Raw genomic sequence first — 13,403 nt, forward strand, 5'->3', positions numbered from 1 at the left:
CTAAGAGAGGAGATGGATCGACGAAAAGAGTTAGAGAAAAAACTCTTAAAGTTAGAATCCTCCCTCAGAGGTCGGAACTCCCGTGAAGATCGAGAAGAGTCGCCCCCGGGAGGAGAGGACCCTTTTAGTGAGGACATAATGAGGGCAAAAGTTCCAAAAAACTTTAAAAGCCCCGATATGGACCTCTATGACGGAACCACCGATCCAAAGCATCATCTAAGCAACTTTAAAAGTCGGATGTATCTGGCTGATGCTTCTGATGCAACGCGCTGCAAAGCTTTTCCGACCACCTTATCAAAAGCAGCGATGAAGTGGTTCGATAGTCTCCCTCCAAGGTCGGTCACCAGCTTCGAGGACATCTTGAGGAAGTTTCTGATGAGGTTCTCCATTCAGAAAGATAAAGTAAAGCATGCACCGAGCCTCTTGGGAATAAAGCAGGAGGTCGGAGAACCTCTACGAGATTATATGGAAAGGTTCAACAAAGCATGCTTAGAGATTCAAGACCTGCCCACCGAGGCAGTCATTATGGGGCTAGTAAATGGACTTAGAGAAGGCTCCTTCTCACAGTCCATATCAAAAAGGCACCCCACCTCCCTGAGTGATGTACAAGAAAGAGCTGAAAAGTACATCAACATGGAGGAAAATGCCAGGCTGAGAGAGTCGAGCTGGCGACCTGGGCACCTTCCCTCAATAAAAGAAAGAGAAAGGGAGCCCAAGAAGAAAGAAGACCTCGGTCCTGACAGACCCAGGAAATATCACTCTTATACTCCTCTAAAGGTTTCTATAGTGGACGTATACAGAGAAATTTGCAATACTGAAAGGCTGCCACCTCCCAGGCCCATTAAAAATAAAAAAGGGGGGAGTCGCAGCGACTACTGTGAGTACCATAAAATATATGGTCACTCAACAAATGACTGTTACAACCTTAAAAATGTGATAGAAAAGCTGGCCAGAGAAGGCCGACTTGACAGATATCTCATAGAAAGGTCGGACAATCATGGGAAGAGAAAGCGAGACGATGCGGATAGAAGAGACCCACCACCGTAGACTCCGGAGAGACATATACATATGATCTCAGGCGGATTCGCGGGAGGGGGACTCACCAAGTCCGCTCGTAAAAGACACCTCAAGCGAGTCTACCAGGTTGGAAATGAATCGTCCGACCTCCCCACCATCTCATTTACAAAGGAAGATGGGCAAGGAGTAATCCTTCGACACGACGATCCAGTTGTAATAACTATGATCCTAGCTAATGCCCATCTCCACAGAACCCTAGTGGATCAAGGAAGCTCGGAGGATATCCTTTTCAAGCCCGCGTTTGACAAATTGGGGCTGGATGAAAAGGAGTTGAGAGCCTACCCCGACACCTTGTATGGGCTAGGCGACACGCCAATAAAATCACTGAGATTTCTACCCCTCCACACTACCTTTGGAAAGGGGGAAAAGTCCAAAACTCTGAGCATAGACTTTATAGTCATCGACGTGGAGTCAGCATACAATGCCCTAATCGGCAGAACTACCCTGAATTGACTCAGAGCAGTGGTGTCTACCCCCCATCTTTGCATGAAATTTCCGACACCTGCGGGAATAGCAACAGTGGCGGGAGACCAGAAGTTGGCAAGAAAGTGCTACAATGAAAGCCTGAACCTGAGGGGAAAAGGCAAAGAGGTTCACACCATAGAGCTCGGTGGTGCAAGGGCCAAAGAAGAGCTACGACCACAGCCCGGAGGAAAAACTGAAGAAATACAGGTCGGCGAAGAGGAAGGGAAGAATACCAGCATATGAGCCAACCTAGGGGAAACCCTGAAGCAAGGGTTGACTAAGCTCCTAAGAAACAATTCCGACCTCTTTGCCTGGAAGGCTTCCGACATGCCCGGGATAGACCCCGAGCTCATGTCCCACAAGCTCTCGGTACATCTGGGATCCCGACCTGTACAACTGAGAAGGCGCAAGCTCGGCCCGGAACGAGCCCTGGTGGTGGAAGAGCAAGTTTAGGCACTCCTAGAAGCCGGCTTCATTAGAGAAGTTAAATATCCAACATGGCTAGCAAATGTAGTGCTAGTCAAGAAACAAAACGGCAAATGGAGGATGTGCGTTGACTACACCGACTTAAATAAGGCATGTCCCAAAGACCCTTATCCTTTCCCGAGTATTGATACCTTAGTAGACTCTAGCTCGGGATATCAATACTTGTCGTTCATGGATGCCTACTCGGGATATAACCAAATCCCAATGTATGAGCCAGACCAGGAGAAAACATCATTCATCACGCCCAGAGCAAATTTTTGCTACGTGGTCATGCCATTTGGATTAAAAAATGCAGGGGCCACATACCAAAGGCTGATGAACAAGGTGTTTGCTTCCCACCTTGGGGGCTTAATGGAAGTCTACGTAGACGACATGCTAGTAAAAATCAAGGAAGAAGCCGACCTCTTAGCCGACCTCGCGCAAGTATTCGACACCATAAGGTTACACGAGATGAGGCTAAATCCCGCAAAGTGTATCTTCGCGGTGGAGGCCGGAAAATTCCTAGGATTCATGCTAACACAGAGAGGGATTGAAGCAAATCCCGATAAGTGTAAAGCTATCCTGGAAATGAAGAGCCCGACTTGCTTAAGAGAGGTTCAGCAACTGAATGGCCGACTCGCAGCCCTCTCTAGATTTTCGGCAGGATCGGCACTAAAATCTCTTCCACTGTTTTTTTTATTAAGAAATGGATGCCAGTTCGAATGGACTCCAGAATGCGAAGGAGCGTTCCAGGAGTTCAAAAGATTCTTGAGCCAACCACCAATACTAACCCGACCTCTAGTCGGGGAGGACCTCGTCCTTTATTTGTCCGTAGCAGACAAAGCTGTCGCATCAGCCCTGATAAGGGAGGACGAGGTCGGACAGCATCCAGTTTACTTCATCAGCAAAGTTCTACAGGGCCCTGAGCTAAGGTACCATAAACTAGAGAAGTTTGCCTACTCCTTAGTAATAGCCTCACGAAGGCTACGGCCTTACTTTCAAGCACATACAATAAAAGTCCGGACAAACCAACCCATGAAGCAAATCCTCCAAAAGACGGATGTTGCGGGGAGAATGGTTCAATGGGCAATAGAGCTCTCCGAGTTCGACTTGAAATATGAAACTCGGACAGCAATCAAAGCCCAATGCCTCACCGACTTCATAGCAGAATACGCGGGAGATCAAGAGGAAAAGCCAACTACATGGGAACTTTATGTAGATGGATCCTCAAATAAGACAGGAAGCGGTGCAGGTATAATACTGGCCGACGAAAGGGGAACTCAAATAGAGGTATCCCTCAGATTTGAATTCCCAGCTTCAAATAATCAGGCAGAATATGAAGCTCTGATTGCAGGACTGAAGCTGGCCGAAGAAGTCGGTGCGACAAAAGTGATGATATACAGTGACTCTCAGGTGGTGACCTCCCAGATAAATGGAGAGTATCAGGCCAAAGACCCAAACATGAAGAGATACCTGGAAAAAACTCTGGAATACCTCAGGCGCTTTGCCGAAACCAAAGTTAAGCATATAACTTGGGATCTCAATAGCAGAGCAGACGCCCTCTCCAAGTTACCGAGTACTAAGCCAGGAGGGAATAATAGAAGCCTGATCCAGGAAACTCTCCAAGAGCCCTCTGTAGTAAAAGCAGAGGGCAAACAAGATGTCCTTGAGGTATCCGGGCTAAATCTCGGATGGATGAATCCTCTGGTCGAATACCTAAAATTCGACATCCTCCCCAAAGAGGAAAAAGAGGCCAAGAAAATTCGGAGGGAAGCACAATATTACACTCTGGTGAAAAATATCCTTTATAAAAGAGGAATATCAACGCCATTGTTGAAGTGCGTACCGACCTCAAGGACCATTGAAGTGCTAGAGGAGGTCCACAATGGGATCTGCGGAAACCATCTCGGAGCCAGGTCGCTAGCCAGAAAAGTAATCCGAGCTGGATTCTACTGGCCGACCTTGCAGAAAGATGCCACAGAATTTGTGAAAAAATGCCAACCTTGCCAAATGCATGCAAATTTCCACGTGGCTCCCCCCGAGGAGCTCATTAGTATAACTTCTCCATGGCCCTTCGCAAAATGGGGAATGGATTTGTTAGGTCCTTTTTCCCAGGCGCCAGGACAAGTCAAATACTTAATTGTGGGAATAGACTACTTCACAAAGTGGATAGAAGCAGAACCATTGGCCACCATCACCGCCCAGAGAAGTCGGAGGTTCCTCTACAAAAATATCATCACAAGGTATGGGATACCTCACTCTATTACCATAGATAATGGAACCCAGTTCACCGATTCCACCTTCAGAAGCCTAGTGGCCAGTATGAAAATCAAACACCAGTTCACCTCGGTGGAACACCCACAAGCAAATGGACAAGCCGAGGCAGCCAACAAAGTCATACTGGCAGGGCTAAAGAAAAGACTACAAGATGCAAAAGGAGCCTAGACAGAGGAGCTCCCCCAAGTGTTGTGGGCTTATCGGATGACACCCCAATCTGCAACTGGAGAAACACCCTTCCGACTTGTCTATGGGGTAGAAGCTATGATACCAGTGGAAATCAGTGAGCAAAGCCCAAGAGTGATTCTCCATGATAAAATCGAAAACATACAGGGGCACAAAGAGGAGCTCGAGTTGCTCCCCGAAGTTCGAGAACAAGCCTAGATAAGATAAGCAGCGCTGAAGCAAAGGATGGCTACCAGATACAACAAGAAAGTCATTCGAAGAAGTTTCGCACTAAGCGATCTGGTCTTAATCAGAAACGGCATAGGAGTCAACAAATCGGGGGAAGGAAAACTCGCTGCTAATTGGAAAGGACCCTACAAAGTTAGCGAGGTCTTAGGAAAAGGTTATTATAAGGTGACCGACCTAAGCGGCGCCGAGTTACCAAGATCGTGGCATGCTTGTAATATGAAAAGGTACTATAGTTAAAAGCGAACTCTACTCCCTGATGTACTCTTTTCCCAACTTCACGATTTTTTCCCAAACATTAAAGGGTTTTTTTTGAAGAAGGGTTTTTAATGAGGCATCATAGTAGAGGCTAAGGGGGAAAAGATTATTAAAAACCCTTAGTAGCAGTAAAGTACCTTCCCAAATTAATAAAGATCTTTTACAATATCTCTTATAAATTCCTTCTCGTTTATTTTTCTTCCTATGAAACGTGCCGACTTAAGCTCGACAAAACGTGAAAATCCCATGAACCGATCTAGATGGTCGTCAGGATAAAACGACGAGGTACAAGTCGGTGTAAAGAGGTTATAAAAGTTGATCGTGAGAAACTCGGAGACATTCCGACTCATAAGTCGAAATGAAAAACCGAGTAGAAAAGAAAACGCATCGCAAAAATAACCTAAGTCATCGAACTCAATAAAACAAAGTTGAGTATAAGGAATAACAAAAAAGAGATCGAAAAACCTAGGAAAAAGCTTAAAGGTTGTCCTAAAGTCCTTAAAGCGAAAAGGCTTAGAAAGATAGACAAGCAAAAGGTTTTCAGAAAAGATTAAAGGGACTTCGAAAAATCAAAATCAGAAAGCATGCGCACAAAAAGGTAGCTGAAACCCTTATACCAAAAAGGGTATTTTTGTTAAATAAAACCCTTATCCAAAAAAGGGCAATTATAAATATTTTTGTTTACGGCCATAAAAGGCCAAGGCAAATGTCAACATACCACCACCACAAATATAAAGAGTTTAAAAAAGAGGGGACCCACAGGCCGGGCCCCCATATAGCCAACAAATTCTTAAAGAGCATCACCACCAGGGCCAAAGGGAGTAGTCGGATCACCACCAGAGTCGGGAAGAGAAGTCGGAGCGCCATCAGGACCATGGAGAGAAGTGTCCATAGGAGTCGGAGAAGAGGTGCCGTGAGGTCTTGAGGAACTCGGAACATCCTTTTGACGAGGAGGGGACTCAATGATTCTCTGCCCCCGAGTCTTCAAATCTGACTCGGTGACGACCTCGGGAGCTGGGGGATAAACTATGGCACCATCAATAACGACCTTGTCAGGATCCAAAGGAGAGAGATCCAGGTCGGGAGCAAGAACTCCGACCTGCTCCTTAAAAATCCTCCATGCCTCCTCGTCCCCCTCAGTAATAGAGTCCTCCAACTCGGCATAGGCAGTCCAAGAGTTCAACAAGTCCCTCCTTACAACCACAAGGTCCTCAAATAAACTCTGATAACTCTCCTGCGCTTTCTTTCTCAAGCCCTCCTCCTTGTTACATAGGGCTTGTAACTTGCTCTCCTTCTCTCGAAGGCCATCTCTCTCCTCCTTCAATTTGGCAACCTCCTTCTTCAACTCCTTCTCATGTTCCTGATATATGAGAAGCCTTCCCTCCAACTCTTCAACCTTAGAGGTTGAACCCAGAGAGCTAAGAGGAGTCTTCTCAAAAATATCAAGGAACTTGGCACAAATCCCCGCCGCCCTGATGCTCTCCTCAGCCAGAATAGTGAGGTGGTTCCGAATAGAAACATCATCCATACCTATACGGGTATGGGGATAGATGAACTTTCGGATAAATGCAGGAGCATCCACCTTAGCCTCACCTTCAAAAGAAGAGCCAGACTCTAAAGCCTTGCGCTTCTTCTTCTCTGGCTTAGGAGAAGGTCGGGGAGGAGGGGACGGCTGAGAAGAAGCCGAAGCAGGGATAACAATGGGTTGAGAAGGAGTTCCCAAATTTCTGGAAGAAGGGGGAGGAAGAGGAAGAGGAGAGCTAGTTACCCTGGCACCACCAATTCTGGCGCGAGACCTCGCCTTGGCCTCCTGGACTCTCTGGTAAGACTCATTGGAATTCTTCCTCGCCATCTCTGTAAAAGAAAACAATTAGTAAAACAAGTCGGTAAAGTCGGTAGAAACAAGTCGGAAACAAAGTAGATAAAAGCTACCTAGTTGTGTCTGGACAAAAGACGACGACCCCTGGAGAAATTTTTTGGTATCCAGATATGGGGCCCTCCTCCATACTTCTCGAAGGAACCCTACAATGGCTGCCTCCACCTCATCCAGATCCTCCAAACCATATTTCTCACAGGGGGAAGCCTCTAACCAGTACAAGGGAAAGCGGGGGGAAGAATTCTCATCCAAGAAAAAGGGGTGGTGACCCTCTACGCCTTGAACTTTGAAAAAATAATTTTTGAAGTCATGAAAGGATTCATCAAAAAGAGTAAAAACTCTCCGACCTTGTATAGCTCGGAAAGACACCCATTGTTGCTTATTATTTTGCCCACTGAAGGGCTTGGTCATGTGGAAGAGATAAAAGAAAATTCTCAAAGAGGTCGGAAAGTCTAAAGTATGGCTGATGAACTGGTATATTTTCAGAAAACCCCAAGAGTTGGGGTGAAGCTGGGTAGGTGCAACACGGCAGTGACGTAAAACAGCAATTTCGAAATCAGAAAATGGAAGGAAAACACCCAAACGGGTAATCATGCTCTCATACATAAAGAAGAAATGAGGGGCTGTCTCAGTAGCCCTCCCGAAGCAAACCCGGTCTTCCGGACCCGGGGCAAGCAGTTCATACTTTGGCTCATCCTCATCAGAGGTGCAGAGCCGGTGACGAGTGCGAAGGTCAGTAATAAAATCAGTGTCAACCAGAGGTTCCTCTCCTAAGACTGTGACATCGACCCACTGAGCAAGAATTTCTACGGAAGACATTTCTTTTCCTAAAAAGGTGAGTGAAACCTACAAAGTAAAAAGAAAAGAAAATAAAAAACATGGTCTCTAAGGAGAATACGGAATCAGAGCCTACAAATCAACTTCTCTCTATCTAAAGAATAAAGACATGCAAACAGAAGCATTTCATAAAAGAGAAGAGGAGAAAAAGACTAACCTTTGCCTAGAAACAAGGTAGAGGAAGATGCAAGCCTTCAAACAAAGAATGCCCCACGTACAGAAGAGAAGAAAATTTGAAAAACGCAGAAACGAAACAACGAAAGAGAGGGAATGCATTTATAGGCACGTTAGGGGCATAATGGTAAAAATGAAAAGCGGTCATTAATGGGCGCACCGTTACCAAGGTAATTAAAACCTACGCAAACCTCTAACGGACGCGACGTTTGATTAGACGTAACTGTGAAAATCAAAAGTCACGAAAAGTCACGTCGGTTCCAAACCATCACGTCGGTCCTCCAACAAGTCGGCTACGACCCCGAGTAGAATACTCGAACCTAAGTCCTAAAAGAAATTGGGCTCGAGTAGGGGCACTATTCATACCCTGTCCCAATGATAAGGCCCAGGTCCAAACGAAAGGCCCAATCCAAAGGATTAAGCCTCGCTCTACACCGACCTTCACCCCACGAAGTCGGTTCCTACCACGATTTTCTCTAAAGAAGTCGGGACGAAGATTAGCTGGCATATAAGCACCCATTCAAATGAGTAACTGCCCCTAAAATCTCTCTACCCACTTCCTGGAGCCATATCTCAACCTCCCTAAGATAAAGGGACGGTTATTCCCCATGAATAACGGAACTACACCAACGGTGGTTATGGGTTCACTACTATAAATACACTGACACTTCTCAGGTATCTCAGAAGCCCAATACTCTCTAGACCTGTTTTGCTCCCTTTGCTGACTTTGGCATCGGAGTGTCTTTGCAGGTACCACCCCCCCATTCTCTCATACCGAAGTCGGACGGGGGCCTTGGAGCATCAATCCGCTTGGATACTCCCTCATTCCAACGATTGGACCAGCCAAACGAATCCAACCCAATAATCTCCGGTTACCCACCGTAACACAATTGTTGTTTTATTCTCGTATGAATACATTTGTCTATCTTTTATAGATATAAATAGTAATTTATTCCTCTAAATATATTTTGGGGTATACAACTGCATTGGAAGTTGGAACATTCATAACTTTATGGCTAAGCATCAAATTGTTATTATTCTTAGTATTTGATTATAGTAAGTAGCAAAATTACAGCTGAAGTAATGGGCAATCAACTTATATATAATAATTATTAACATTACGTAGATACCACATAAAGAAAAAAGAAACAGTATTGGTCGGTTTTATCTCGCTCTCTAATCATTTATGGGTAATATAAATATCTTTGGCTAAATCAAATATTAAGAAGAGAAATATTAAAAAATCAGTAAAATTTATTATTTTTAATTAAATAATATTTAAAAATATAGACTAAAAATATATTATTAAATTATTAAACTAAAAAAAATTAAATTAATAATTAAATTAAAAATATTTATAAAAAATAATAAATTTTACTAATTTTTTTTAAGTTTGATTACCTTCCACAATAAGCAACTAAACAAGAATAATAAGCCGAAGGATCCATGTGGTGCATCTTAGATAACGGCGAATAGTCTAAAACCTACACAAAATTGTGCCCTGTTTTCCCAACACCAAGATCCTAGACAACGTGGCACATACATTATTAAGCCTTATTACAATAAGTTATGTCTTTCCTATATAATTTGTATGTATAATTGCATTCGTCGATGATATTATTTGTTGCCATTCATTTAACCCCAAAATAGAATTATTGGTAGCATTCATCACCAAGAAGAACATGCTCCCTTCACCTACATGTATTTTCCAACAAGCTAATTAAGCGACTCAAACAAAAAGCATATATATAATAAAAATAGAGTATAATATATACACATACATGCATAAAGCTAATTAATTAAGCAGGATATAACATAATAAATTCAAATACTATTTGTCTTTGGTTAACGAGAATTCATTAAAAATTTTGATAATACTAAAAAAATAATATTTAAAATTATTTTATATAATATAATATCTATAATTTTATATACATAATATTTATCATTACATATTTATTATACTTAAATTTATATAATTAATTTAAAGGATAAGTATTGTTTTGGTCCCTAACGTTTAGGATCAAAATCGAAACCGTCTCCAATGTAATTTTTTATTTAGAATCTTCCTTAACGTTTTTTTTTGTATTAAAATTGTCTTTTTAACTTTTTTATGGACAAAAAAAAGTTAAAAACTATTCAAGAACACCAACAATAACACATTATTCAAATTCAACAATAAAATTAATAAAAAAATAATAGATCAAAATCAGAATCGGAAGCAGAATCAAAAACAAAAACAAATCAGAAACAAAACATAAGCAAAAACAGACACAGACGCAGAAGCAGAAGAAGAAGCAAATGCATCCGGCAGTCATCTCAAGCGGCAGCTCGGCCACCCATCACCAGCGGCGGCGACAGAGCGTGCGACGGCGGGATTGGCGGTGGTAGGAACCTAGCTCAGCCTGGGATCCCCTCTCTCTCCTTCGCGCGGCGCCCTCCTCGTGTCGGGCTCTCCTTCCCGGCGACGCACTCCATGGCAGCAGAAACATGCATGAACGGTGGCGACGTCTTCCTCTGTTCGCGGTTCTAGCGGCGGCTCATGGACGGACCGGCGACGATGCAGGTGTTGCGATGGTGGTGGCGGCGGCTATGGCAGCGGCCTCCTCCCCTCCACCAGCGTTCTCTCTCTTTCTCGGATCTTCTCTCTCGCTGGCTCATGTCCGGTGGCAAAGGACCCAAAGGTGGCGACAACACTGGAATTTACGACGATGGCCGCCGGGGCTCCCCCTTCCCCTTCCCTTTTCCTCCCCCGACCCCCGCGTCCTTTCCCCTTTCCTTTCTCCCCTCCCCTTCGGGTCCTTTTCTTTTTTTTTTTATTTTATTTTATAATTTTTTATTAGGATAGGAGTAATTTAATAATAAAATAAAAAAATTTATTAAAAATAATGATTTTAATACGAAAAAAAACGTTAAAAATAATTGTAAATAAAAAATTATATTGAGGATGGTTTTGATTATGACTCTAAACGTTAGGGACTAAAACAATACTTATCCTTTAATTTAATGATAATTAATAAATAAAATAATTTTAAACTATTTAAATTAATTTATTTTATTATTTTTCAAATATTATTGTAAAAATTTTTAGAAAGCAACTTTCGGGGCTGTAAAAATTGGTGTATATGAAGAAGTCAAAGATTGTGAGCTTTTATGCTGTACCCCGTGCTATTATGTTTTGTATGTATATGCGTATATACATTGGTATGTGCGACAAAATATATTTAAGAGGAATTGAAGTAATAGTTAATAAATATACCAGTTTGGAATATTGGAAAAGTCAAATATTTTATATATATAGTTGATTCACATGTTTATTCCAACTGCGGAGAATGTGTCTTTAAAATGTACAATGTATATGTTTCAATATTTAAGAAAAAAACTGAAAACCAGTATGAAAGCAATTAAGTTAAAGTAGAGGAAAATAAAAGAAAAAAGTATGATATGTATGTTAGAAAGGCAACATGCAAGTTCATAATGTATAGTATAGTTTAACATGTATACCTATATGTATATGATATGACACTCAATACATATGTGATTAGATTCAAGTATATATACTCGATGATCAAGAAAATCACATACCCAAAACGAGGCCAGAAAGGAGATAACAATGTCTCTAGAACGTGGTTCCATTCATGGTGGGGCTATAGTATTTCAGGAACGAGAATAATAATACTAATGTATGTAGGGCCTCATCACATCATTTATTCCCGACATGCCAAACACAAAACATAAAATAATTAAAAAAGAAATCGAAGATCCAACTCACCATCGAGGCCACCCCTTCTCTCTCTATCATGCATTTGTGGGTTTTGTAAATTGGCAAACGATTTCGCTAGACAAATAAGTTGTATTCTCGATCGGTTCATAGAAAAAAAAGGTCTATTATAAATTATCTTCTTAAAAATTTTATTTTTATCTTTTACATCTTAATCATCCACTTTATAATTCTTTTATCGTCGCATATTTTCTCACTAAATCTTCATTGTGCCGTGGTCCTTATCTCACTAGTCATTCTCAGCGCTGTCGAACTTTTTCTTTATAAAAAATGTCGGTTTAGAATGAGAATAACCATCCACATACATAATAAAATGAACATCCAGCAAATTTTATTGTATCTACTTAAATTCAATCCAAATTAAATAAACATCCACCTTAAAATAAAAATAACTATTCACATACCTAATAAAATAAACATCTAACAAATTTTATCGTATCTATTTAAATCAAATTTAGATATTTATTTTTCCTGCAAATGAAATGTTTGTTCTTAATGAGAATTATATTCAAAAAAAGAGAAAAAGAAGAGGAAGAGAAAGAATAGGAGGATGAGAACCACAACAGCGGAGGGACGATGGCGACGAGACAGTAACACCGCCGCCCAAGAACGCGCGCGCGACGAGATGAATGGATTGATGGCTCCATCGATGGTTCACTCTCTAGTGATTTTTACCGAAAATTACGGTGCCTCGAAACGACAAACTGGCACGACGCAACAGCAACTCCATGAGAAGGGGCGCAACACTGCAGCAACGCCGCCAAAAAAGAGTGATGCGAAAATAGTGACAGTAGTGGATGAGCGAGTGGATGGAAGGCGTGTTGGGTTGAGCACCAGAAGGAGAGACGCATCGGGCTGATCGGTAGAGATAGAGGCGTGTCGAGCAGAGCAGCAGAAGGGAGGACCGTCGGAATGAACGACAGTGTGAGAAGAGGAGGGGGAGGACGGTTTAGATGAAATGAAAACGTAATGTGATGGTATATTAAGAGGAGGTTACGTTGCCTAATCTTGATAATTTAAATTCAAAAATTGATTATTCTAATAAATTGAGAATCTGATTTTAATAATTAATTTAATTTTTTTTAAACTGTCGTTGTTCAATATTTACAATTTTAAATTATTTACCTACAAATTCTATTATTCTAGTAGCACTACTATTATTATATTATCAATGTATTACTATTAGTTACTTTTTTGTAAATTAAAAATAAATGATAATAATCATATTAATAAGAATAAAAAATAAAATTTGAGATTAACCAAGATGTTAAGTATGTTATACTAAATTTCAAGTGTCATGAGTTTAACTCTACTCTTTTTGTTTTAGATTATTATATATATTTAAAAAAATTGTACACATGCTCTTTTATAAGTCAATTATATATTATCAAAATGAAATTATCTTTCTCTTTATTTATAAAATATACACTCTTCTCTTTTATAAAATTAAAATAATATATACTTTAAACTTTTTTTTGCTTAACTAAAATATCCATATAAATAAATGAGAGTATCATTTAGATATCTCATTGGAGAGAAATGACATTTTCTCTACTATATTATAATATTCCTTGCTTATATCCCAAGTTTAATGATTGATTCTATCTATACACATCAATATGCACCAACAATAAGCCACCCAATGGCATCACATACACAATATTTAATTGATAATGGTAGTTTTTTTTTTTTTTTTTCTCTTCTCATTAAACATAAATGGAGACACATGGATGATGGATGGGGGCAGTTTCCACAAGAGGGCCTTTAATTGCTCCTACAAAG

The sequence above is a fragment of the Arachis ipaensis genome, chromosome B3 (assembly GCF_059453495.1).
Source record: "Arachis ipaensis isolate K30076 ecotype BB chromosome B3, ASM5945349v1, whole genome shotgun sequence".
NCBI classification, from domain to species: Eukaryota; Viridiplantae; Streptophyta; class Magnoliopsida; order Fabales; family Fabaceae; genus Arachis; species Arachis ipaensis.